The sequence below is a fragment of the Ambystoma mexicanum genome, chromosome 7q (assembly GCF_040938575.1).
Source record: "Ambystoma mexicanum isolate Mex_15411 chromosome 7q, UKY_AmexF1_1, whole genome shotgun sequence".
Lineage (NCBI taxonomy): Eukaryota > Metazoa > Chordata > Amphibia > Caudata > Ambystomatidae > Ambystoma > Ambystoma mexicanum.
The window spans coordinates 649,128,282-649,154,533 of NC_090941.1; positions in this window are offsets into that span (position 1 = coordinate 649,128,282).

A 26,252-nucleotide genomic window follows, 5' to 3' on the forward strand; every position below is an offset into this window, starting at 1 on the left:
ATTTGCTTTTCAATCGCATGTGTAGTGCTACTTACCTAATTGTAATGGGAAGGAACCCAAGGCAAAGTAAAAAGGCAGCAGGAGAACAACCCACCTGTATGGCTTAGTGTGAGGCTTCTCAGTTTGGAGTATTCTATGAACTTGTATTAAAAACTTGGTTCTAGCCCCTGGCAAGGGTGCGCAAAGCAATCAGTAGTCAGGTCGATCAGTTAACTTCACAGGCCAGATGGCAGATGCACAAGACCAGCTTAAAATAGTAAATAAGCAAACATGGGACCATAGAATACTCTGAACTGAGAAGCCTCACACTAAGCCATAAATATCTGTAATCATAGGGATTAATCCGTTCACCCTTCTTAAAGATGGGTATAAGTATCGATTTCCTCCAACTTTCTGGGATCCATCCTGATTTCAATATACTCGTATACAATTTCTCCAGTACGAAGGACCAAAAGGGAGTGTTATCCTTGAATATATAATATAATATATAATATTTGACAGCATATCGGGGCCAGGTGTCCGAGAACCATTCAATGACTTTATTATTATTTCAATATCCTTCACCTTGAAACCAGTCATGAAGTAAGGTGTAGGATTATAAAAATTAGATTTCTCCGTAATCATAGGATAGCTTCACACCATCTATGCATACTAATGGGATTAAGATATATTTCACGTTGACCATTTAAGAATGTTCTAACCATATTCCAAAACGTTTTATTATCATTGTTGCCACAACTAATAGAGGATCTATAATTACGCAGTCAGTTTTTGTACATTGAGACATTAGCTAACAAGATGTTTTTCTCTTGTGTGGAATAAGAATAAGCTCTTTTGATTTTGGTACATTGCTGAGGATGAGCTTTTTAGGCATGGTGAATAGCTACGTCAAAGTTGTTGGTATGGTTAGATTTCGAAAAGAACTATAATGGTTCAAATTCAAGCTGCTAATCAGCATGGGCATAATTTTAGAAACATCCCAATTCTGCCCTAGGAGCCATCCAGCGAGGGCAGATTCATTGTGATGCACAAAGTTAATACACAGAAAAAGAGTTGGATCCAGACGTACTGCGCACTCACACATGCAGGAAAAAAAGAGAAATCTGAGCAAATTCGGTTTTGTCCAAGTTTTATATTTTGAGATCACAATCGGGTTGACTTCATTGAATTAATTTCATTCAATTATTGTCACTATTACGTGTTATCAGACTAGTATGTTTTTCATACTTTTGGCTATCACAATGTGAGGGACTGATCTTTTTTTTCAAATTGTTGCAGTTCCTGAACACCATGTTGGGTCTTTTGTCCAGGATGTTACTCATTTCTGTATCCGTTAGCAGGATATTCCAATTTTTCTGTTCTGGTATTTGGTGAGGTTTTTCTTTTAGTAACTCATCTCTTGTTCTTAGTTTGATTTTCTTCACAGCTTGTTGCAGGTGTTTATGGTTGTATCCATGATTCTTAAATTTTTTGACTGTTGCGTCTTGGTGTTTGATGCATTCCGGTTCTAAAGAACAGTTCCTTTTGATTCGAAGTAATTCCCCATATGGTATATTCTGTATTATATGTCTTGGATGATTGCTGGTTGCATGTAATACACTGTTGCATGCGGTGCTTTTGGTGTATAATGTTGTTTTGATCATGTGATCCTGAATATATAGATGGAGATCTAGGAAGTCAATGGCTTGTTGACTGGATTTAATGGTAAATTTGAGATTGTAGTTGTTGTTATTCAGAAATGTATAGTATTCATTCAACTGTTGTTCTGTGCCATTCCAGATCATAATAATGTCATCAGTATATCTTCCCCAGAAAATAATTCTGTTGTTGTCAGTGAAATCCAGATGTTGCCATGCAAATTGTATTTCCAAATGCCCCATATATAGGTTCGCGTATGTGGTGCAAATTTAGTCCCCATTGCTGTTCCTTGAGTTTGTTTGAAAAGTTTGTCTCCGAAACAGAATATATTGTTGGTTAGGGTAAACTGAAGCATTTCCAAGATCATATGGTTCTGTTCTTGTAACGAGATAGACCGGGTTTTGAGAAAGCAATTTGCTGTGGAAATGTCTTTCTCATGAATAATGCTGGTGTACAGTGACGTCACATCAAAGGTTACAAACCAAAAGTTCTCTTCCCAAAATATATTTTCCAGTTGTTTGATGGCATGAGTTGTATCTTTGATGTATGAACTGAGACTTGCAGAAAGCGGTTGTAAAAAGTGATCTATATATTCCGAGATTTTTTCTCTGAGGGTCCCAATGCTGTTAATGATGGGTCTGCATTGTGGGAGATCTGTGAATGGTTTATGGATTTTCGGCAAGAAGTATATTGTTGGAACGATTGGATGAGTTGTGTTCATATATATGTATTCTTCATTTGTAATCAGATCTCGTTCTTTCCAATAGTTACTCATAAGTTCCCAATCTTTTTGTAGGTTCTTAATTGGATTAGTTAGTCTTTGATAGCAGTCTGTGTTATTTAAATGGTTCATCACAATCTGAATGTAATCTTTAGTTTTCAAGAGTACTATATTGCCGCCTTTGTCAGCTGATTTCACTGTGATATCAAGATTTTCTTTGAGTTTTTTAATTGATAATAGTTGTTGATGACTAAAATTGTTTATTGCTTTGTGTTTTGATCCTTTGAGATACAGTTGTCTTAGTTCACCCTGTACTGCTTTTTGAAAAAGATCTATTGCATTGTCTGTTGGTAGAGTTGGAATAAATTTAGAGCGTGGTTTTAATTTCGAGTATTTAGATAGACCCAAGGTGATATTTTGGTCTTCTGCAAAGCTTGATAGTGTATAGACGTTTTTTTCTTCCACTAGGTTTAGTAGATCGATAGTATTTTCTACATGGGTTGTTGATAGATCAGAGCAGATCTCTTCTGTATGTTTTCGTTTCGTTTCGGTTAGATTTGAGAAGAAAACGTTTAGTTTTAATTTTCTGCAAAAACGGTAAAGGTCCGTGATTGTTTCAAAATAGTCATAGGTATTTGTTGGACAGAAAGATAGGCCTTTATTTAATGCCTGGATGAGATCTTTAGGTATTCCTTGGTGGGTTAGATTGATTACTAGGTGGTTCTCTTCCGTTGTTGATTCATTGATCTTGTTTTGACTCCATCATTTTTGTCTCCTTCTTCTTTGTTGATGTCCTTTGCATCGGTTTCCCCTCTTTGTTTTTGTATGAATTGTGTCGTAGTATTTCCCCATTTTTGATTTTGTCTTAAATTGAATCTGTTTTTTTTTTAAATATCGGTATTCTTCTAAAAAAAGATGAGGAAGAGGATGGTGTGAGGTTTTCATTTTCTTGACACTCGTCTTGTGTTGGTTCTATTGTTATCTGTTCTGTTTCACTTTGTGATTCTGATTCAGAGGAAGATAGAGTTGCACTCTGAGGACGATTGTATTTGGCCTTATTGGAAGTTTGTGAGTATTGTTGTCTATTTACAGATTTATTAAAGGTGTTGACTCTTTTGAACTTGTAATCCAATTCGTCCCGTAGGAATTGTCTCTGTTTCTTGAGTTTAATTTCTTGTGCAAATCTATCTATAATGTTGTCCAAGATTTCATAGTTTTAAAAGGTTTTTTCTGGAATATTTAGGCTTTCAATGTTTTCTTTTTTTTGGGTGATATCTTTGATGACTTTTTCATGTTGTTTTTTTGCATTGCCTATAAGCTTTTGAATCATCTGTCTTGAGGTGTTGGTGAGTAGTTCTTCCCAGTCATTAAGACTATCAATATCTTCCTCATCAAACGGTGGAAATATGCACATTCTAAGTCCCCTTGGAATTCGGCCTACATTTAGGTATTGTTCTAGTGTCCTTATCTCCCACCAGTGCGATAATTCAGATTTTAGTAACTTTTCTTGTTGTTCAAAAAGTGATTTCAGCAAGGTCGAATTTGTCTTTTGTTCTTGTGTGGCTGATGCCGTCAAAGTCGAAAATAATGATTCTGCCTCCTTGTTCCTTTCAGTATAGTTTTTAAGCATGGTTGGCTCGCTCTTAGTGGTTCTTTAAGAGTGTTTTTTGTTTGATATTGTCGAGTATGCAGCGTGAGACTGTATGATAAAATATTATAAAATGGCTTTCATACAGTTTTATGTACTGTTACACGCGCTTCTCCAAAATTAGACTATATGTTGTTTCAGTGGTGGCTGCGGTTTCCGGATCGCTGCCCAGAAGACTGTGAAGGGCAAAATGAATACACAGAAAAAGAGTTTGATCCAGACGTACTGCGCGCTCACACATGCAGGAAAAAAAGAGAAATCTGAGCAAATTCGGTTTTGTCCAAGTTTTATATTTTGAGATCACAATCAGGTTGACTTCATTGAATTAATTTCATTCAATTATTGTTTGTGATCAAATGGTATGCAAATTCGTTTGTACAGCGGCTAGCCTGATCCCGACACGTGTTTCCCTGTTAGTTCAATATAACGGTTCTTCAGGGGTGTGACAGCTAGATTTTTCAACATGAAAATTAATTGAAAATAATCCTGTGTGTCGTAGCTACTTTCTTTAGAGTTTCTCAAATTCCCAGCTTATTTCACCTATACATTAAGAGAGTAATATTTGTTTGGTTAAAACCTTCGGGTCTCCTGGGCAAACACAGCGTATTAATGATGTTGTAAAGAAGTGTACTTACAGCTTCTAGATTTTCTACGTTGTTTGTTTCCTAAATCCTGATGTATATAGCATTCGTATGGAACAAATTTCATATGCTGTAACGAAATGGGGACAGTGTGTGAGGCATCGAAAGTATTTTAGTCGTTCGAAATTAATCAAAAGAATGTGGATAATTTTGGATTTCTATCTACTTAATAGAATCCGTAATTCTTACCTCGTTATTTCTTGACAAAGAAGAAAGTGGTGCGATTGCCATTCCCGGTGTTGTGCAGCTCGATTCGCACGTAAGTTTGTGTTTTTAAATAAAGTTAATTGAAATGCTAGGTGCTGCACGTGATCTAATCACTTGGCTTCTGTGCGTCGTCCGTCTGCTGGAACGTTTGAATACGTTCCCAAATTTTGCGAGTGTCATACTCAATGCGCCATCTTGGATTTGATAATTTTAATGAAACACGCTGTGTTTAGCCCACAAAAGCTGAACGTTTAGTATTATATTGTTACATACATTTATTTGGTGTTATCAGTTGTTGCTTATAAATATAGTCTATTTGAATGGAGGCAGAGATGGAAATCATAATGTTTTCACTTGGGGTTACATCAATAGATAGGTTCCCTTAGATACTCTGTGCAGTATACTATGCCAATTTTGGGCAGTTTCAAATAATACAGCAAATGATAAGTCATATGTAGGTATACTTTAGACATAATGCATTGAAATAAATGATGTCGGAACATACGTTTCATGTTACCACATTAATTGCATTGATTAAATTCCCTTTGCATAGCCCCTAGGCTATTGTTCTGTGATAGAATTTATAGGAAATGGTGTAGTTCTTGGTCCACGTTTAAACCAGTATATATTGTGTCCAAAACTTGGACAAAACCGAATTTGCTCAGATGTCTCTTTTTTTCCTGCATGTGTGAGCACGCAGTACGTCTGGATCCAACTCTTTTTCTGTGTATTCATTTTGCCCTTCACAGTCTTCTGGGCAGCGATCCGGAATGCGCAGTCATCACTGAAACAACATATAGTCTAATTTTGGAGAAGTGCCATGGTCCAGGACTTTTACTGGGTGGCACACTTCCCCAAAGTGCTTGGTGCCATTGATTGCACCTATGTGGCTCTACGTCCTTCTAGGGCCACTGAGCACATCTATCACAACTGCAAGCACTGGCATTCCATCAACGTGCAGGTGGTATGCGATGCCAAGCGAATAATCACGTCTGTCTACACAAACTATCTAGGGGCCACCCATGATAGTTTCATATTCATAATGTCACCCCTAAACCGGGACCTGGAAGCTGGGAGGCATGGCGACACATGGCTCATTGGTGAGTACAAATGCATGTGCACATGCATGCATGTCACACACAGAGAAACGGCGAAACCCAACTAATCACAACCATTATCACCTCCCCAGGGGACAGTGCCTACCCTCTGAGCACCTACATGATGACGCCAATACGGAACCCCACCACACCACCTGAAGTAAGATACAACGCAGCCCATATTGCAACCCGGAGCATAGTGGAGCGCACATTCGGAGTGCTCAAGTCACGTTTCTGCTCCCTTGTCCGCTCTGGTGGCCAGCTGCTATATGCGCCCCCAGTAGTGTGCAGGTTCATTGTGGCAGAATTTGTCCTGCACAATGTTGCAACCCGGCGGGGTGTGTCGGTGGACATGGTGGTGCCCCACATCCCCAACCACATGCACGGCCACTGCGCATGGGAGGGGAAAGGGCACGTGGCGAGGCAGTCCGTACCCAGCTTGTGGCAACATTTTCACCTAAAATCCCAACCCTGCGGAGTCCACACAGGCCTGGCACATACCAGGCGACAATCAATAATGACAAAGGGACAGTCAACTGTCACAACCCTACCACCCTGAGATTCTTTCCCTGGAAGTGCTACATTGTGTGCATCCCTAGCTACTTAAAGAGAGCCAATGCCGTGTCAGTAAAAGGTACACATTCATGCTGCATAAAGGACTACCCCCTTGCAAAACAGCACACCCAAATACTGGTATGCCCCCCAACCCTTCCAAACCCCATGTCCCCCACCCGAGACACCATGGCATGGCATGCAATGTGAAAGCAACCAAATAAATGCACAACACATGACACAATTGTCACAAAGTGCACCATCACAAATGGAAACAGGCCAAAGACAATTCCCTCTCACATATGAAAAAGAAACTGCACACCTGAACATATACTTACCAGCATGACAAATCATGAATACAGGACCAAACAGTGCCAACGTCTGACAGTGACCAATCACAATAGTCGAAGTGTGACAATCTGACAAAGGCAGCACATTGACCCCTCCCATCTTCAGTGTGTTGCTAGTAGGTAAATGTGGCAGGGTACTGCATACAGCATGAACTCATCTGCAATGGAGACAGGCAAGGTAACACATGAAGAAGCTACATGTAAATATGCATAATGAGCAATATTGAATACAATATACAAATCAACCATGCAGTGGAGAAAGCATCATTAATCCCCACTAGGGTTGTATACACAGTTTGGACTACAGACTGGCCACACAACTGAAGCAAGCCCAATGGCTCTGTGTAAGTTACTGTCACACAGTGCCACCCTCGTGAGCCCATGGAAAGGGGAAGCAGGAGTGGCATATGTGTCTGGACCCCAAGCCTCAAACGCAAGACAAGCCTGTATGGGCCCAGCTGCCACACAAAGCAACACACTGTAACATGAATGCACAATAGACAAAAAAGAGGAAAAATAAAAATTAAAAAACAAAAATCAAAAATGGCCATGGGCGACCAGGGTGGGGGGGAGATACCACCCAGGAGGGAGGAGGAGCAGGGTGCACCTCAACACCCACATGCGTGGATGTTGAGAAAAAAAATCCCTCCATGGGCTCATGGTCTGCACGGCTACCCGATAGTGGGAGAACTGCCGTCGCTGTCGTCACCCTCTGTTGCTACATGAGAAGGTGTACGTGGTACAGGAGGCAGACCACGCAAAGCCCTGGCATGCTCCTCCATGGCAGAAAGCATGTGGGTTTGAAAGGTTTGGTTCTGCAGGATGATGGTCCGGAGGTCCCCATGCAGCACGTCATGGGTAGCACAGAGTTCTGCCTGCAAGGCCTCACGTGATGCACAGATCTCCTCACGGGTTGCCTGGAGCTCAGCTGAGATGGTGCGTGTTAGCTGCTCCAGCTGCTGTTCTAACCGTCTACTCTGGGACACCTCAAGTGCACCCAGAGTAGCTCTGAGGGAGGTGTTATCTTCCCTCAGGGTATCCCTGTGGGCCCGTGCTTCTGCAGATATGGCTGTGCGCAGAGCCCTGAGTTCAGCCCGTTGTTCCCTGTTGGCGGCCAACATGTCCTGCCTGTGTGAGCGGCACGTGGACCGCGTTCCCTGCTGCTGGAGCTCCACCTGCCTTTGGGGGGAGAATGGAAGTGGCCACCCTATCCACGGCCTGAGCCATCATCTCACATGAAAAACCACAAAGGACTCCAGGACTCAGCGCCAATGGAAAAGGTTTGTTTAATAGCATGGGCTGTATTTAATCAATGGTAATTAATGGGGATTGTAAGGAGTCGCCTGCTTGAACAACTTTGAAAATAAGCCCTACATTTTTAGATCATCTCACATGATGCTCCCTGTTGTTGTGCAATTGCATACATGGAGTTCTCCCACACAGCATTGCCGGTGGCACACGGCCACCGCGTTGCCGGACATGACACCTTTCGGCCCCAAGGTGATGTGCATCTTGCTGTGCTGGAGCTGCCTGAGGCTGCAGGACTGCATTCCTACTTTGATCTGCTGCCCCAGGAACAGGTGCAAATAGTGTGGAGTGTGACCCTGCATCCGTAATTGCCACAGGCGGACATTCCAACTTTGAATGTGCCATTGAGGGCTCTACCCCCAGTGCAGGTGCTTTGGACAGAACAGAAACCCTGCTAGAAACAATAACCTACGATGGGACATGTGTGTCAATGTCTGATTCAACACCTGAGCCATAGAGATCCTTGGAGGTGTACCCAGAGACACCCGTGGACAGGATGGTCTGTAGGAGCAATGGATGCTCATGCAGCACCACCCCACGTCCTCCAGTGGTCCTTGGTTGGGGCTCTGAGTACTCCTGCCCCTGCACCATCTCCTCCTCCTCCACAGCATCTAGTGCCTCATCACCTGGACAAAATGAAAGGAGAAGTCATGAAGACACGCATGAACAGCATAGCCGACACACATAGGCATCACAATGTACAATCCAATACATTAATCAGACGTGTCACACATGACACAAACTCAGCCATGCATGCAGTTGCAATGAAGTGGAAGGGGACCCTGAAAGCAGACACTGATGACTCCAAAATGGAAAAGCAACACATGTGCTGCATGGTACATTGCACATGCATCACACATAAGCCTGTGAGTGGCATGGACCATCCACAAACATGACACATGCCAGCACAGAGATGGTATGTAGCATAGCCATGGCAGAACTGACAAGGACACCCAGATAGGAGTTCATCACTACTGTCCCCCATCCATGTAAAATGTATATCATCAAACAGAACATGCAAAAGAGTGGGACAAAACACACATGTGTCACACGCAGCAACAATGACAGTGTGTTCAAGTACAGTGATGGGAAGCACATGGATACATCAATGGTAGGTCACTTGGACATGACACAAGTGAATTGTCATGTTGAAGGTTCAAACAGGGCTCAGAAGTGAGCGGGTGCAGTACATGTGTAGGTGCGCAGCAGTCAATCAGCCTGATTGATGGAATTATTTGTGTGCTTCTGGCTGAAAATCCCTGTCTCAAGTATGGTGATTTTCAGGCAGAAAGGCACGCAAATCTGCATTTTTCATGCAAATAATTCCATGAATCAGGCAGAATAAAGAGAAAAAACTATAATAACAATGTCGTGGCATGATGGCAGTTTAAGGGCAAGTGCAGCCATCATGTGCACAGTGTTTGCAGTGGGCAGTAGGGATAGAGTGAACCACAAACCCAAGGACGGGGGATGGCTTGGAGGCACTACATGGGTCACATATGGTGGTTATGAATACACAGCTTGACCTGGCACTCGATTACAACACATCACCCAAGCAACATACACATGGTCTGGACACACACACATGGGCACTCACCGGACATTGTCTCAAGATCTGGTAGGTCTCCCACGCCTTGGATCTGATCCTCTGCGATGAACCCTCCAGCGATTTCCTCATGTTCTGTGAGTTTATCCTCCTCTGGTGGTGACCCACTGCCAGTCACCAGAGTAGAGGCGTAATTAGAAGCCAGCTTGTTCTTTGCTCGGCGTTTGAGGTCATTCCAACGCTTTGAGCAATCAGCTGTGCGCTTTACAAATCCCAAGGAACTAATGTGGTCTGCGATGAACTGCCAGAGGGCCCTACGCTGAGCAGGCGTAGTCTTGTACCCTGCCATCACCAGCATGTCGCGGCCATGTTCCAACACGTAGCCCACAGGTGTGTCTAGTTCCACATTATTGAAACTCCCATTCCTTGACGTGCCAGAGAGGCGAGCCGTGTCTGGGGTCCCAGCCTGTTCCGTAAGAGCATGCTTCTTCCTCTTGAGAGGTGGTGCGAACCCTGAGTGCCTTACGCCGCTCCGGTCTGTAGGGGCTGAAGCGCAGGTGGACTGGGCACTGGAAGCAGGAAATGGCACAATGACCAAAGGTCTCACTGCAGGCATTGGCTGCTGGGTGCTTTTGCCAGGACCAAGCGGCACAACTGCCTTGGTGTGAGGGGCCGGGACCAACACTGTCCTAGCTGGGTGACTTAGAGCCGGAGTAGTGTCAGCTGCAGCTGCCCCTGCAGCCTCCTCACCCTGCCTACTCAGGGCAACAGATGACATTGCTGCCCCAGATCCACGTGGCCTGGTGACTGCAACTTTCACCGCCACACGTGGCTTGGACTTCATGACACGGAAGTCGGCCTGTGCGTCATCCCGTGCCTGTTCCGGGCTATCAGGGCATGAGCTGGGATGGTGTCAGCTGCTTCTCTCTGACCCACTGGTGGGGGTACATGAGTTGGGGCTCACATGTTAATGGTGCCATGTAGCCTGCCTGCGAGGCATGGTCAGGGGTGTAGGGCTGTCCCCTGTGGTGTAGGCTGCCTGCGGGGCATGGTCAGGAGTGATGGGCTGCCTGCGGGGCATAGTATGGAGTGATGGGCTGCCTGCGGGTCATGGTCAGGGGTGATGGGCTGTCTGCGGGGCATGGGGAGGGAGGGAAGCCACACCCGGGAGGGCCCACATAGCCAAATCGTGCACCCGTGTGGTGAGGTGCAACATGCACCCCCTGCAAGCAGCCCACAGCACAGGGGACACCCCTACACCCCTGACCATGCCCTGCAGGCAGCCCACACCACAGGGGACCATCCTACACCCCTGACCATGCCCTGCAGGCAGCTGACACCACAGGGGACACCCCTACAATCCGTGACCATGCCCTGCAGGCAGCCTATCACCCCTGACCATGACTCGCAGGCAGCCCTCACCACAGGGGACACCCCTACAACCCGTGACCATGCCCCACAGCCAGCCCATCACCCCTGACCATGCCCTTCAGGCAGCCCATCCACCCTGACCCTGTCCTGCAGGCAGCCTACACCACAAGGGACCACCCTACACCCCTGACCATGCCCCACAGGTAGCCCTCACCACAAGGCGGACTTTTTCCATGCAATTTGCCTGGTGCAGGTGGGGTACGCATATTGCAGGGGGTGCGCAGGGAGATTTTCACGCGATTTGGCTGCCTGTGCATGGTACGTGTATTCGCGGGGTTACGGTAGGCCTTTTTCACGCGATTTTGTAGGCGCAAGGTGGTGCGTGAGTAGATTATCATGCGTTTTGGCTGCCCCGAGCGGGGTACGCGTATTGAAGGGGGTGCGCGGGGAGATTTTCACGCGTTTTGGCTGCCACGAGCGGGTTACGCATATTCAAGGGGGTGCGCGAGCAGATTTTCATGCGTTTTGGCTGCCGCGAGCGGGATACGGATAATTCTTCACTCGATTACATTGTACGGGGCCTGTAAACTGGTCCAGGGTTAGCGCGGCCCTTGCGCCGTATTGCGAAATTCTATGGCTTTTTCTTGCGCAAGGGGCATTCTTGGGGGCGTAAATGGCGCTGCTGGATGTTCGCTGCGCCACGGCTGCAAATGGCTTGGGAAATCCATGAATACGCGGTGCGCCAGAATGCTATTTAGCACACGCGGCTGGTGCACACTGGCGCACGCTCCCTCTCTGTGCTGGTCGCGTGCGCAACTTCTGTACTGAATTTCATGAATTACTCCCTGAATATACTGGGAATGTCTTTTCATACTATAGAAGCCGTGCAACACACACAACACATGACGTACATCTACAACCTACCGGCGGTCTTGCCCTCTCCCTGGCATAAATGAGGACAGTACCGCAAAGAACGGGAAGGCATCACACAGCTGCATTTCAAAACCAAATTTAATAGCCTTCACCTCAGACAAACAAATATTAGAGAAATCAAAATAAGCAAAAATACACCCAAATCCCCATGGTCCCAAAATGCAACTCTCACAAACAAAAACATAACAATTGACCCCGTAAACATGTATATTTGGAATGGCGCTGGCTACATCTCAGTGTAGTACCTTGGCTGCTGCTGGTCGTAGGGCCAGATGGTTTTGCAGACACCATAAGAAGGAAGTGTTCCTGTGGCTCTGTGAATACCACAGAGGGGCTTGACATAGTGGTCATTGCCGGCACATGACCATCTAGGGTAGATGCCAGTCTCTTGGCTGCAGCAATCTCTTCTGCATAATAAAACATTTTGCAGCCTAATCATCCTGCGGGACTGTGCCTGAGCTCTCCCAGCTCTCCCACTAGGCCTCCCTGGCATCAACCACTTGGGCTGTCTGTCCCTGCAGATCCTAACCCAGTGTAGACCGCATAGATGTTAGCCAGATACGGATAGCCTGCGATGTTGGCACATTTCCTCCGCCCACGTGTACGGGTTTAGGAGTGGCTTGTTGGTATGTGGCCGCCTTCCTACCTGTGCACGTGTTGGAGGTCTCACAGGCACTTTGTCCACTGGCCCCCTGGATTGTGAGGTTGCCACATCTGCCATGATGTAGACAGGCCTAGCCAGTCTATGCGAATGGCAACTGATAGCATGGGGGCCCCCATCAGCCCCATCCTGTATGGCGGTGTCCTGCTGTGTACCTGCCACTTCCTCTTCATTCCCCTCAAGGGACGGAATCTCTGGATCAGTGTCTTTCAGGGACCTGGCATCTGTGGTGGCATCTGTGGAAAAGAATGAATTGGTAACTTATTTGAGGTGTGCACAAGGGTCTCCTCCATTGGGCTCAGGGTAATTTCACTGGACGGTCCTCCTCCTGTGCCACTCGCATGGCTGCGCATGGCTGCCTGATTCTGGTTGGTCCTGAGCTTCATATCCCTTCAGTGCTTCTTCACTTCCTTCATGGTTCTTCGTAGGACACCTAGGGCATTGACATTGGCTGTCAGTTCTCATCAAAGTAACCTCCTGACTGCATGGCGGCGACGTTGGCCTGCGAGGCAGTAGAGTGTGTCCTCATGGGCCTGCATGAAGTCAATCATGACCTTTACCGCCGCCTTCGTGAAGTTCTTGGTCCGCTGCTCTTTCTCAGCTTCGTCATCATTATTCCTCTTCCTGGATGACATCTCTATGTGCTGGATGCAAGAGTCTGCAAGCAATACAACACTGTGGCTTACCAGTGTTCTCTGCAGTGCTTCTGTGAACTTCCTGGTTTTCTACACTTTTTATTGTCATTTGTGCCTGTTTTTGACGCATCTCATGTGATGCGCTCTTTTCCAGGCGCATCGTCATTTGTGCCTGTTTTAGGAGCATCTCAGCAGATGCGCCACAAACATGCACATTCCTGGTATGCGCCTTTATTTGCACTCTTTTTAAGAGCAAACCTGGGCTCCTTTGTGCAAAGCGCATTTATTTGGGGTAATTTGTGAATTTGCCACCTCCACAGTGATGCGCCATGGCCAGGCATATCTTTGCACCATTGCTCATCTCATTGACATGCGCATGTTTTTGAAAATCTACCCAAAGGTCTTCAATTCTTTCAAACTCCCTTCACGGTCTGAAACCTCAACAAACATGTTCAAATCGATTGTGCCTAACATGCATGATACGAGATTCACGGGACATATCAACCTATGTCAGATCTATCTATTGATCTATATTTCCATATCTAAGCAGAACTTGCCCCCACCATGACTACCCATGATGTCACATATAACACGCCATGTGATAATCCAATGGCATTATTAATGACATCCATTCAGCAATGTCCCAGGGGTACTGTGCATAGGTCTTGACTTGCAAGCATACCCTAAGCGTGACATTTGTGTTCAGTACCCGCAGGCTAGGCTCTTGTACTAATTGTGGTGTTCATATGCTAGCATTGGGTTCGCCAAAAGTGAACCTTCACCCGATTTTGATTTCACAAGGATATGCGGACCCCTGCACAGCGTCACTCTTTTGCCCACCTTATATGTGTGTTACTAGACACACACCCTGTGTCCTTGATGTTCCTGCAAGACTGAGGCGTAGCCTGAGTGAACAGGAATATGTGCAAATATGCAAGCCTCTCACACATATAGGGGGGGGGGGTGAGGTGCATAGGAAAGGTAGGTTGGGAGTTGAGAAGAAGAGCCAAAGCATGAACTGCCAAACATGACAACTATGATAGTTGAGTTGAGTTGCTCTCCAGATCATCCCAGTAATGTTAAACCCTGGTGGTATGTCTGAACCACACCTAGCAGAGTAATTCTGTGTGAATTGATGTCACCAGGCTTACCTTAGTACCTATGTGGGAGAGGTTACAGGCAATTAATGAGCAAAGGGCTCTTCACTTGTTCCTGACCTACAGTGGTCCTTTTAGAAGCAGTTATCCTTCCCCAGTTCTAACACCCAATTACCTCAGGGTTCGGGTGAATACATGTCCCATCTAGAGTTCTCAAGAATGTATTATCATAACAGCAGGGGCCTTATGCCTTATAAATCTGTAGTGTGTGTTACTATCAGCGGCAAGCGTGCCTCCAGTTCCAACTCACGACAAGACAACCCCTCAACATTCCTTCCTGAGGGTCGACAAGCAGTGGTCGAAGTGGGTGGGAGCGGTGCATTGAACATTCACTTAAACAGCCGGCGTGTTTGTGGGTTTGGCTTGCGCGTGGGAAGGGGTGTGGTGATCGGGTTTGTGGGGAGCGGGGGCAGGCAGCAGGGAAAATAGTTCCACTCCTTCTTTTTGTACACTTCGACCACTGTGTACAAGCAGAAAAGTGAGCAACATCGGGCGAAGAACAAGGAGAGAGAGGCTTAACATACAGGGCACTGATTGACCTCTCTGGCATTGAATTCTATTAAATGAGTCAGAACATACGCGTTGGCACTTACTGTGAGGCAGACAATTTTTCTGGGGCAACGTCACATTTCGCCCCAGTCAGGACAGCTTTATCAGGTCAGGACTCTAGATCATGTAGATTAAGGACTATATCAGAGTTATCTTCCTGTACTCCCCCCAGCGCCCCTCCCCCCCCCGACCAGCAGCTGTGCCGCATGCACCTTTTCTTGCCTTCAGCATTAAACCTGCTATGTGTCAGGGGGAATGTCGTTGGCCCTCCCTCTTCAGTATCGCCATGGCATGTAGTTCTGCAGTTTATATGGCAAAATACAAACTATAATGCATCTGGAGGCAGACGCCCCTTCTATTGAGGCCCACTGACCGTGGTTCTTATTTATGAGCGACATTTTAAATAGCACTTTTTTATGTGCTATATTCATTCTATTTCGCTTGTTTAGTTTGTACGATTATGCTGGCATTTGCAGCACTTTCAGGGAGATTTTATTTGAGAGTGGTATTTGTGCATGCAGTTCTTCTTTGTCAACGCCCTTCTCACCACCACATCTTGCTACTATTTGCACCCCAATGTATCTCCGATCAACTCGTGGTACAGCCTTCCCGGGGACTATCATTTTGCCACTGGGTGTCTCTTTGCCATTTAAAAGGGGTCAAAGTGCCTGCACCTACAGGCTCCACCAAACTGGTGCACTGTGAGGAGGAGGGTGTGATGTAAAAGTCCCTTCATGCGCAAAGGCGTTAAGGAGCCCATCACACCGTGGATGGGCCCGAGTTCAGCACTCACCTCGTGGACGGTTAATCATCTTTGCACCATGGCTATGTGCTGGTGAACTAGGAATATCAAAGGAATCCTGGTTAACACTAGACAAACATCCGTTTGGAGTCTAAACTCTATCTAGAGCCGGGAACATATATGTAATAATTATGAATGAGATAGAGCTATGGGTGACAGGTTATACTTTCTAAGGTGGCAATTAGCAACAAACCTTCTAAAAACCAACAACAATTTTATTAAATGTAAACAATTGGTGAAAATGTATTCAATCACTGTACATTCAATTGCACATGTGTGCTAATAAAAAGGTAAAAGAAAATCTATAGGAATTCATCAAAACCAATGAATGAGTCTTATTACAGAAATGAAATGGGTATTGCAAAGCATATTATCATTGCATACATTCATCAATTAATTGACATATATAGTAGTTTTGAGTCTCTGTTAAGATCTTTAGAATTAAAGTCTCGACATGTTTCTGTTCTAGGGAATTGAATAATTAACATTCATCAGGAGGGTAAGTGTATATCAGATTCCTATCTTAGCAAATCTGACGGGATGGGAAGTTAAAACAAGTACAACCTGTAGGGTTAAAAGAAACAGAGGGTAAGCTATGAATAGCTTCGATTCTCAATAACAGTTCAATAATAGAACTTAAAACCTAATACATTGGGTTAAGTTACCTAAGTAGGTTCTTGTGGGGGCGAACCACTTCTTAGTATGGTTGTAGGGGGCTTAGTAGTAGTCCCACATTGCCAACTGCAAGTAAAGCAAACAATTTGCTTTTCAATCGCATGTGTAGTGCTACTTACCTAATTGTAATGGGAAGGAACCCAAGGCAAAGTAAAAAGGCAGCAGGAGAACAACCCACCTGTATGGCTTAGTGTGAGGCTTCTCAGTTTGGAGTATTCTATGAACTTGTATTAAAAACTTGGTTCTAGCCCCTGGCAAGGGTGCGCAAAGCAATCAGGGAAGGTGCGCTTTAATTTCAGTAGTCAGGTCGATCAGTTAACTTCACAGGCCAGATGGCAGATGCACAAGACCAGCTTAAAATAGTAAATAAGCAAACATGGGACCATAGAATACTCTGAACTGAGAAGCCTCACACTAAGCCATAAATATCTGTAATCATAGGGATTAATCCGTTCACCCTTCTTAAAGATGGGTATAAGTATCGATTTCCTCCAACTTTCTGGGATCCACCCTGATTTCAATATACTCGTATACAATTTCTCCAGTACGAAGGACCAAAAGGGAGTGTTATCCTTGAATATATAATATAATATATAATATTTGACAGCATATCGGGGCCAGGTGTCCGAGAACCATTCAATGACTTTATTATTATTTCAATATCCTTCACCTTGAAACCAGTCATGAAGTAAGGTGTAGGATTATAAAAATTAGATTTCTCCGTAATCATAGGATAGCTTCACACCATCTATGCATACTAATGGGATTAAGATATATTTCACGTTGACCATTTAAGAATGTTCTAACCATATTCCAAAACGTTTTATTATCATTGTTGCCACAACTAATAGAGGATCTATAATTACGCAGTCAATTTTTGTACATTGAGACATTAGCTAACAAGATGTTTTTCTCTTGTGTGGAATAAGAATAAGCTCTTTTGATTTTGGTACATTGCTGAGGATGAGCTTTTTAGGCATGGTGAATAGCTACGTCAAAGTTGTTGGTATGGTTAGATCTCGAAAAGAACTATAATGGTTCAAATTCAAGCTGCTAATCAGCATGGGCATAATTTTAGAAACATCCCAATTCTGCCCTAGGAGCCATCCAGCGAGGGCAGATTCATTGTGATGCACAAAGTTAATACACAGAAAAAGAGTTGGATCCAGACGTACTGCGCACTCACACATGCAGGAAAAAAAGAGAATCTGAGCAAATTCGGTTTTGTCCAAGTTTTATATTTTGAGATCACAATCGGGTTGACTTCATTGAATTAATTTCATTCAATTATTGTCACTATTACGTGTTATCAGACTAGTATGTTTTTCATACTTTTGGCTATCACAATGTGAGGGACTGATCTTTTTTTTCAAATTGTTGCAGTTCCTGAACACCATGTTGGGTCTTTTGTCCAGGATGTTACTCATTTCTGTATCCGTTAGCAGGATATTCCAATTTTTCTGTTCTGGTATTTGGTGAGGTTTTTCTTTTAGTAACTCATCTCTTGTTCTTAGTTTGGTTTTCTTCACAGCTTGTTGCAGGTGTTTATGGTTGTATCCATGATTCTTAAATTTTTTGACTGTTGCGTCTTGGTGTTTGATGCATTCCGGTTCTAAAGAACAGTTCCTTTTGATTCGAAGTAATTCCCCATATGGTATATTCTGTATTATATGTCTTGGATGATTGCTGGTTGCATGTAATACACTGTTGCATGCGGTGCTTTTGGTGTATAATGTTGTTTTGATCATGTGATCCTGAATATATAGATGGAGATCTAGGAAGTCAATGGCTTGTTGACTGGATTTAATGGTAAATTTGAGATTGTAGTTGTTGTTATTCAGAAATGTATAGTATTCATTCAACTGTTGTTCTGTGCCATTCCAGATCATAATAATGTCATCAGTATATCTTCCCCAGAAAATAATTCTGTTGTTGTCAGTGAAATCCAGATGTTGCCATGCAAATTGTATTTCCAAATGCCCCATATATAGGTTCGCGTATGTGGTGCAAATTTAGTCCCCATTGCTGTTCCTTGAGTTTGTTTGAAAAGTTTGTCTCCAAAACAGAATATATTGTTGGTTAGGGTAAACTGAAGCATTTCCAAGATCATATGGTTCTGTTCTTGTAACGAGATAGACCGGGTTTTGAGAAAGCAATTTGCTGTGGAAATGTCTTTCTCATGAATAATGCTGGTGTACAGTGACGTCACATCAAAGGTTACAAACCAAAAGTTCTCTTCCCAAAATATATTTTCCAGTTGTTTGATGGCATGAGTTGTATCTTTGATGTATGAACTGAGACTTGCAGAAAGCGGTTGTAAAAAGTGATCTATATATTCCGAGATTTTTTCTCTGAGGGTCCCAATGCTGTTAATGATGGGTCTGCATTGTGGGAGATCTGTGAATGGTTTATGGATTTTCGGCAAGAAATATATTGTTTGAACGATTGGATGAGTTGTGTTCATATATATGTATTCTTCATTTGTAATCAGATCTCGTTCTTTCCAATAGTTACTCATAAGTTCCCAATCTTTTTGTAGGTTCTTAATTGGATTAGTTAGTCTTTGATAGCAGTCTGTGTTATTTAAATGGTTCATCGCAATCTGAATGTAATCTTTAGTTTTCAAGAGTACTATATTGCCGCCTTTGTCAGCTGATTTCACTGTGATATCAAGATTTTCTTTGAGTTTTTTAATTGATAATAGTTGTTGATGACTAAAATTGTTTATTGCTTTGTGTTTTGATCCTTTGAGATACAGTTGTCTTAGTTCACCCTGTACTGCTTTTTGAAAAAGATCTATTGCATTGTCTGTTGGTAGAGTTGGAATAAATTTAGAGCGTGGTTTTAATTTCGAGTATTTAGATAGACCCAAGGTGATATTTTGGTCTTCTGCAAAGCTTGATAGTGTATAGACGTTTTCTTCTTCCACTAGGTTTAGTAGATCGATAGTATTTTCTACATGGGTTGTTGATAGATCAGAGCAGATCTCTTCTGTATGTTTTAGTTTCGTTTCGGTTAGATTTGAGAAGAAAACGTTTAGTTTTAATTTTCTGCAAAAACGGTAAAGGTCCGTGATTGTTTCAAAATAGTCATAGGTATTTGTTGGACAGAAAGATAGGCCTTTATTTAATGCCTGGATGAGATCTTTAGGTATTCCTTGGTGGGTTAGATTGATTACTAGGTGGTTCTCTTCCGTTGTTGATTCATTGATCTTGTTTTGACTCCATCATTTTTGTCTCCTTCTTCTTTGTTGATGTCCTTTGCATCGGTTTCCCCTCTTTGTTTTTGTATGAATTGTGTCGTAGTATTTCCCCATTTTTGATTTTGTCTTAAATTGAATCTGTTTTTTTTAAAATATCTGTATTCTTCTAAAAAAAGATGAGGAAGAGGATGGTGTGAGGTTTTCATTTTCTTGACACTCGTCTTGTGTTGGTTCTATTGTTATCTGTTCTGTTTCACTTTGTGATTCTGATTCAGAGGAAGATAGAGTTGCACTCTGAGGACGATTGTATTTGGCCTTATTGGAAGTTTGTGAGTATTGTTGTCTATTTACAGATTTATTAAAGGTGTTGACTCTTTTGAACTTGTAATCCAATTCGTCCCGTAGGAATTGTCTCTGTTTCTTGAGTTTAATTTCTTGTGCAAATCTATCTATAATGTTGTCCAAGATTTCATAGTTTTAAAAGGTTTTTTCTGGAATATTTAGGCTTTCAATGTTTTCTTTTTTTTGGGTGATATCTTTGATGACTTTTTCATGTTGTTTTTTTGCATTGCCTATAAGCTTTTGAATCATCTGTCTTGAGGTGTTGGTGAGTAGTTCTTCCCAGTCATTAAGACTATCAATATCTTCCTCATCAAACGGTGGAAATATGCACATTCTAAGTCCCCTTGGAATTCGGCCTACATTTAGGTATTGTTCTAGTGTCCTTATCTCCCACCAGTGCGATAATTCAGATTTTAGTAACTTTTCTTGTTGTTCAAAAAGTGATTTCAGCAAGGTCGAATTTGTCTTTTGTTCTTGTGTGGCTGATGCCGTCAAAGTCGAAAATAATGATTCTGCCTCCTTGTTCCTTTCAGTATAGTTTTTAAGCATGGTTGGCTCGCTCTTAGTGGTTCTTTAAGAGTGTTTTTTGTTTGATATTGTCGAGTATGCAGCGTGAGACTGTATGATAAAATATTATAAAATGGCTTTCATACAGTTTTATGTACTGTTACACGCGCTTCTCCAAAATTAGACTATATGTTGTTTCAGTGGTGGCTGCGGTTTCCGGATCGCTGCCCAGAAGACTGTGAAGGGCAAAATGAATACACAGAAAAAGAGTTGGATCCAGACGTACTGCGCGCTCACACATGCAGGAAAAAAAGAGAAATCTGAGCAAATTCGGTTTTGTCCAAGTTTTATATTTTGAGATCACAATCAGGTTGACTTCATTGAATTAATTTCATTCAATTATTGTTTGTGATCAAATGGTATGCAAATTCGTTTGTACAGCGGCTAGCCTGATCCCGACACGTGTTTCCCCGTTAGTTCAATATAACGGTTCTTCAGGGGTGTGACAGCTAGATTTTTCAACATGAAAATTAATTGAAAATAATCCTGTGTGTCGTAGCTACTTTCTTTAGAGTTTCTCAAATTCCCAGCTTATTTCACCTATACATTAAGAGAGTAATATTTGTTTGGTTAAAACCTTCGGGTCTCCTGGGCAAACACAGCGTATTAATGATGTTGTAAAGAAGTGTACTTACAGCTTCTAGATTTTCTACGTTGTTTGTTTCCTAAATCCTGATGTATATAGCATTCGTATGGAACAAATTTCATATGCTGTAACGAAATGGGGACAGTGTGTGAGGCATCGAAAGTATTTTAGTCGTTCGAAATTAATCAAAAGAATGTGGATAATTTTGGATTTCTATCTACTTAATAGAATCCGTAATTCTTACCTCGTTATTTCTTGACAAAGAAGAAAGTGGTGCGATTGGCATTCCCGGTGTTGTGCAGCTCGATTTGCACGTAAGTTTGTGTTTTTAAATAAAGTTAATTGAAATGCTAGGTGCTGCACGTGATCTAATCACTTGGCTTCTGTGCGTCGTCCGTCTGCTGGAACGTTTGAATACGTTCCCAAATTTTGCGAGTGTCATACTCAATGCGCCATCTTGGATTTGATAATTTTAATGAAACACGCTGTGTTTAGCCCACAAAAGCTGAATGTTTAGTATTATATTGTTACATACATTTATTTGGTGTTATCAGTTGTTGCTTATAAATATAGTCTATTTGAATGGAGGCAGAGATGGAAATCATAATGTTTTCACTTGGGGTTACATCAATAGATAGGTTCCCTTAGATACTCTGTGCAGTATACTATGCCAATTTTGGGCAGTTTCAAATAATACAGCAAATGATAAGTCATATGTAGGTATACTTTAGACATAATGCATTGAAATAAATGATGTCGGAACATACGTTTCATGTTACCACATTAATTGCATTGATTAAATTCCCTTTGCATAGCCCCTAGGCTATTGTTCTGTGATAGAATTTATAGGAAATGGTGTAGTTCTTGGTCCACGTTTAAACCAGTATATATTGTGTCCAAAACTTGGACAAAACCGAATTTGCTCAGATGTCTCTTTTTTTCCTGCATGTGTGAGCACGCAGTACGTCTGGATCCAACTCTTTTTCTGTGTATTCATTTTGCCCTTCACAGTCTTCTGGGCAGCGATCCGGAATGCGCAGCCATCACTGAAACAACATATAGTCTAATTTTGGAGAAGTGCATGTAACAGTACATAATACTGTATGAAAACCATTTTGTGATGCACAAAGTTACCTACTTTAGTACGGTTAATTTCACTCCAAATAATACAATTTCCCATTATCTTAGCAGCAGCACATGCATTGATATAATGCTCTATTCTGTAAGTAGCAGGCCTCGTAGACCAGCTGAGAATGCAATGGTCACTAAGTGAATTAAATGTTATATTAAAATGAATGAATGCAGTTATCTTAGGTCAACCAGGATATAATCAATACAATTGGAGCTAGCCCCATTAGTCTAGGTCAATTTGGGAGCTGCATTGTTGTTATTATTTTTAATATTTAGGCAGAATAAATCATAAGTTTGAAACATCTGATTCCAGTTAGATCCCACAGTATGTGCAGTCAATAACCTTCCCTTGCCACAATGATTTACAGTATCTTCCAATATGATAGGTAGGGAATGTATCAATTTAGGAGCATTAAAATCTCCACAAACCACAATTTTGACATTTGGGCAGGATTCATTTCATTTTTCAAGAGTGGACTCTTTGTTACTAATATTTCATTGGTAAAAGTTCCACCAGGTGGATTATAGATGTTGATGATTAAGGTATTTGGAGTTCCTTGCAATAGGGTTGCTGTCATAATAAAAGGAGAGGTGATTTTTACATTCAATGGTATTAGTGAATATTTGACCTGAGCTCCAATAACCAACCCCCCACGAGGCCGATCTTTCTCTCCTTTAATTGCATGGGAGTATAATATATCATATCCATCAATTTTGATCACCTCGGTGGACCAAGTTTCTTGTAACATAAAAATGTCACTCTGCTCAATGGATTGGATCCCAAAAGCGGCTAAAAGGAATTATCTAAAACCACGAGTATTCCAGCACATCCAGGAGACGGACCAAGCATTGGGCAGAGGTCAATTTCCCTTAATATGCATTGGACTATTTCCGCACCCACATTTCTGAACAGCAGTCAAACAATCTCTATTAGTAACCAAACCTCCCCCCCTCAAGGTTCATTGTCATGTACTATTAATGGTCCCGGTTGCCTATATTCACTTCCATTCTTGAGTGTAGTGAAGCAAAAGCCCAAAGACTTCAAACTATCCATACATGTACATATTAGCTCTGCCACGGCTGCGGAAGAGTATTCAGTGAGTACCCAATTTTCTGCAGAGCCCCATTTAGATAGTTCAATTCTACACAGATCACTGCTGCAAATAGATGACAAACGTGGCAGTGATTTCCACATAGATAGAAGAGTGGATCTGCTAAGAAAAGAGCTGTCGCTGCTAGGGGAAATTTCTTTCAGGTTTAGCAGTTTGTCTGCCCATGTTGGAATATTGTTATGTTTCTGCCTGGGACCAGCACTCAGATCTTTAAGAGGGATCTGTGGAGAAGGTGGACGACACACAGGCGTATTGTACAATAAATCATTATGGGCTCCAGATGTGGATGATAATGGCGACAGATGGTGAGAAGGTGCAGGGATCATTGGCTTGGAGCAGGAGCATCTCCACACAGGTTGGGCTCTGGTCGACATATTCAGAGGGTGTGCCCATTTGTCAATCAGACCTTTCAGCGAAACATTCCTTATAGTGCCAGCCCCCGGTTATTTTGCACTGTGGTATAGTTCTGGGAGGGTGAGGACACCTTTTGCACAGTATGATTGAGAGCAGTAGCGATGATTGAATTGTTCAAAAAGGCTCCTCGTTTGGGCCTTGCGCCCTCTCTAAGATTGATGGTGCGCTTGCACTTGCTTTTGGTAAATTCAATCTGGGGGCTATCAATCATAGATATCTCATTACAAAGGGCCTCATTGGCATCCTCCTCAGTAGCAGCAGCAATGTTTAAAGAGTCTTCCATGACATTGTTGATTTCCACAGCATCCTCCACAGAGATGTAAAGAGGGTCAGTACTTACATATGGATTATTCTATTCATTTGAGAGAGTATTGCACTCCCCTTTAGTAATTTGCTGATCATTTTGAGGTATGCTGGGCCATAGAATGATTTAGTTTAGTTCAGTTTAGTTTAGTTTAGTTTATTCATTTGTATTGCGCACCAGACCCAGGGGTATGAGGGTGCAGGATCAACAAGGATATTCACAACTTGTTTACTGGTTACAATGCATTGCAGTATTACAATATGACAATGGAGTCAAACATTTACAAGTTTACAATAAGGCAAATAGTTTACAAATTTACAGATAAGCATAATTTTAATGGTATATAGTATTATTAGTATTATTAGTGGTCTTTATCCACTGGATGTAGTTTCGTCTAAAGTGTGTGTAGGTTTGGGGTGTCCTGAGGGGGGGTGGTAGGGCGTTCCAGTGTTGGGCAGCTTTAACCTGGAAGCTGTTGCCACCCATTTTGGTGCATTTGAACCTGGGAACTATAAGCAGGTTTGCGTTAGAGGTTATGGTAGGTCTGTTGGGGGTGTATTTGCTAATTCCATCAACTAGGTAACGTGGGGCAGCGTTGTTAAGGCACTTGTGTGTAAGTGAGGCTACCTTAAGCAGGATTTTGTCTGCGGTGTTGAGCCAGTTATGTGTTCTCCTAATGTTGGAGATGTGTTCTCTCCTGGGGATGCTGAGCGTTGCTCTGAGAGCGTTGTTTTGTAGTGTCTGAATTTTGTTGATGACTTACTTGCTGGCTCCTACGTAAAGGGCATTACAGTAGTCCAGTTTTGATAATACCAGGGCTCTGGCTAGCGTTATGCAGCTCTGAGTGGAGAGGAAGGGTTATCTGCTCTTATAAGCTTACATGTGTAGGCTGTGGAGGATGCCATGGAGCTAACCTGTTTATGGAAGGAGAGGGAGGAGTCGATGTATATTCCTAAGGTTTTCACTTCTTTGGCTAACTTGATCAGGTTCCCGTCTATAATGAAGTTGGCGTAGTTGTGGTCCAGTTTGGTTATGTTTGCAGTGGAACCAAGGGTGATGAGTTCAGTCTTGTCATCATTAAGGCATAGACTGTGCGAAGCTATCCATGCCTGGATGATGAGGTACACCCTGTTCACCAAGGCCAAATCGTGGTTGTAATCTCCCGTCAACGGGATGAGGATCTGTGTATCATCGGCATAGTTAGTGTAGGTGATACCCAGGCTATCTAGATCATCAAACAAGGGCTTTGTGAACACGTTGTACAGTGTAGGGGAGACACAAGAGCCCTGTGGGACTCCACATGTGATGGGGTCGGCGGCAGCAGAGGTGGAGAAGACACGCATGGATCTGATGCTGAGGAATGACTCAATCCAGCCGATGGCTTCTTGGGAAAAGTGGGCAGCTGAATCCAGGTGATTACATAAGATTTTGTGATCAACTAGGTCGAATCCCGCGGAGAGGTACAGGAGAAGTAATAGAGCAGTATTCCCATTGTCTCTAAGGGTGTCAATTTGAGCCTTCAGATCAATGAGGGCCGTTTCTGTCCCGTGTTGGGGTCTGAAACCTGATTGTCGGATACCTAGAAGGTGGTTTATTTCAAGGTATTTTTGGATTTGTTGGTATGCTGTCTTGTCTAGCAACCTCTTCGCTGCTGTCCTCAAATGAGTTCACTGAGGGGAAAACCAATGCTTCTAGATTGGGAGTGGCTGACAGATTAGCAGTAAGTGTTTCGCTACTAGTATTACAAGCCATGTCCAATCCCAGGGAATTTCTTGGTGCAAAGGTTGAGCAACAAGCCATTATTATCCATGATATGATATGATATGATATTTTATTTATATCGCGCTCATACACAAGTGTTTCAGAGGGCGACCATGCAAAAGGGAGGGGAACAGGGGAGAAGCAAAAACAACGATCTTACTAGGCCCAGTGACATTAAGAGCGCGCAAGTGCATAGGAGAGGGAAAAGGGGGAAAGTGCATGGACGGGGGTGGGGGGAGAAGTGGAGAGTGCGGACAGAGGAGAGGACAGAATAAATATTAATAAGTAAAATAAATAAATAAAGACGATAAACAGTGGTAGTGCAGCCTGCCAGTGGCAAGT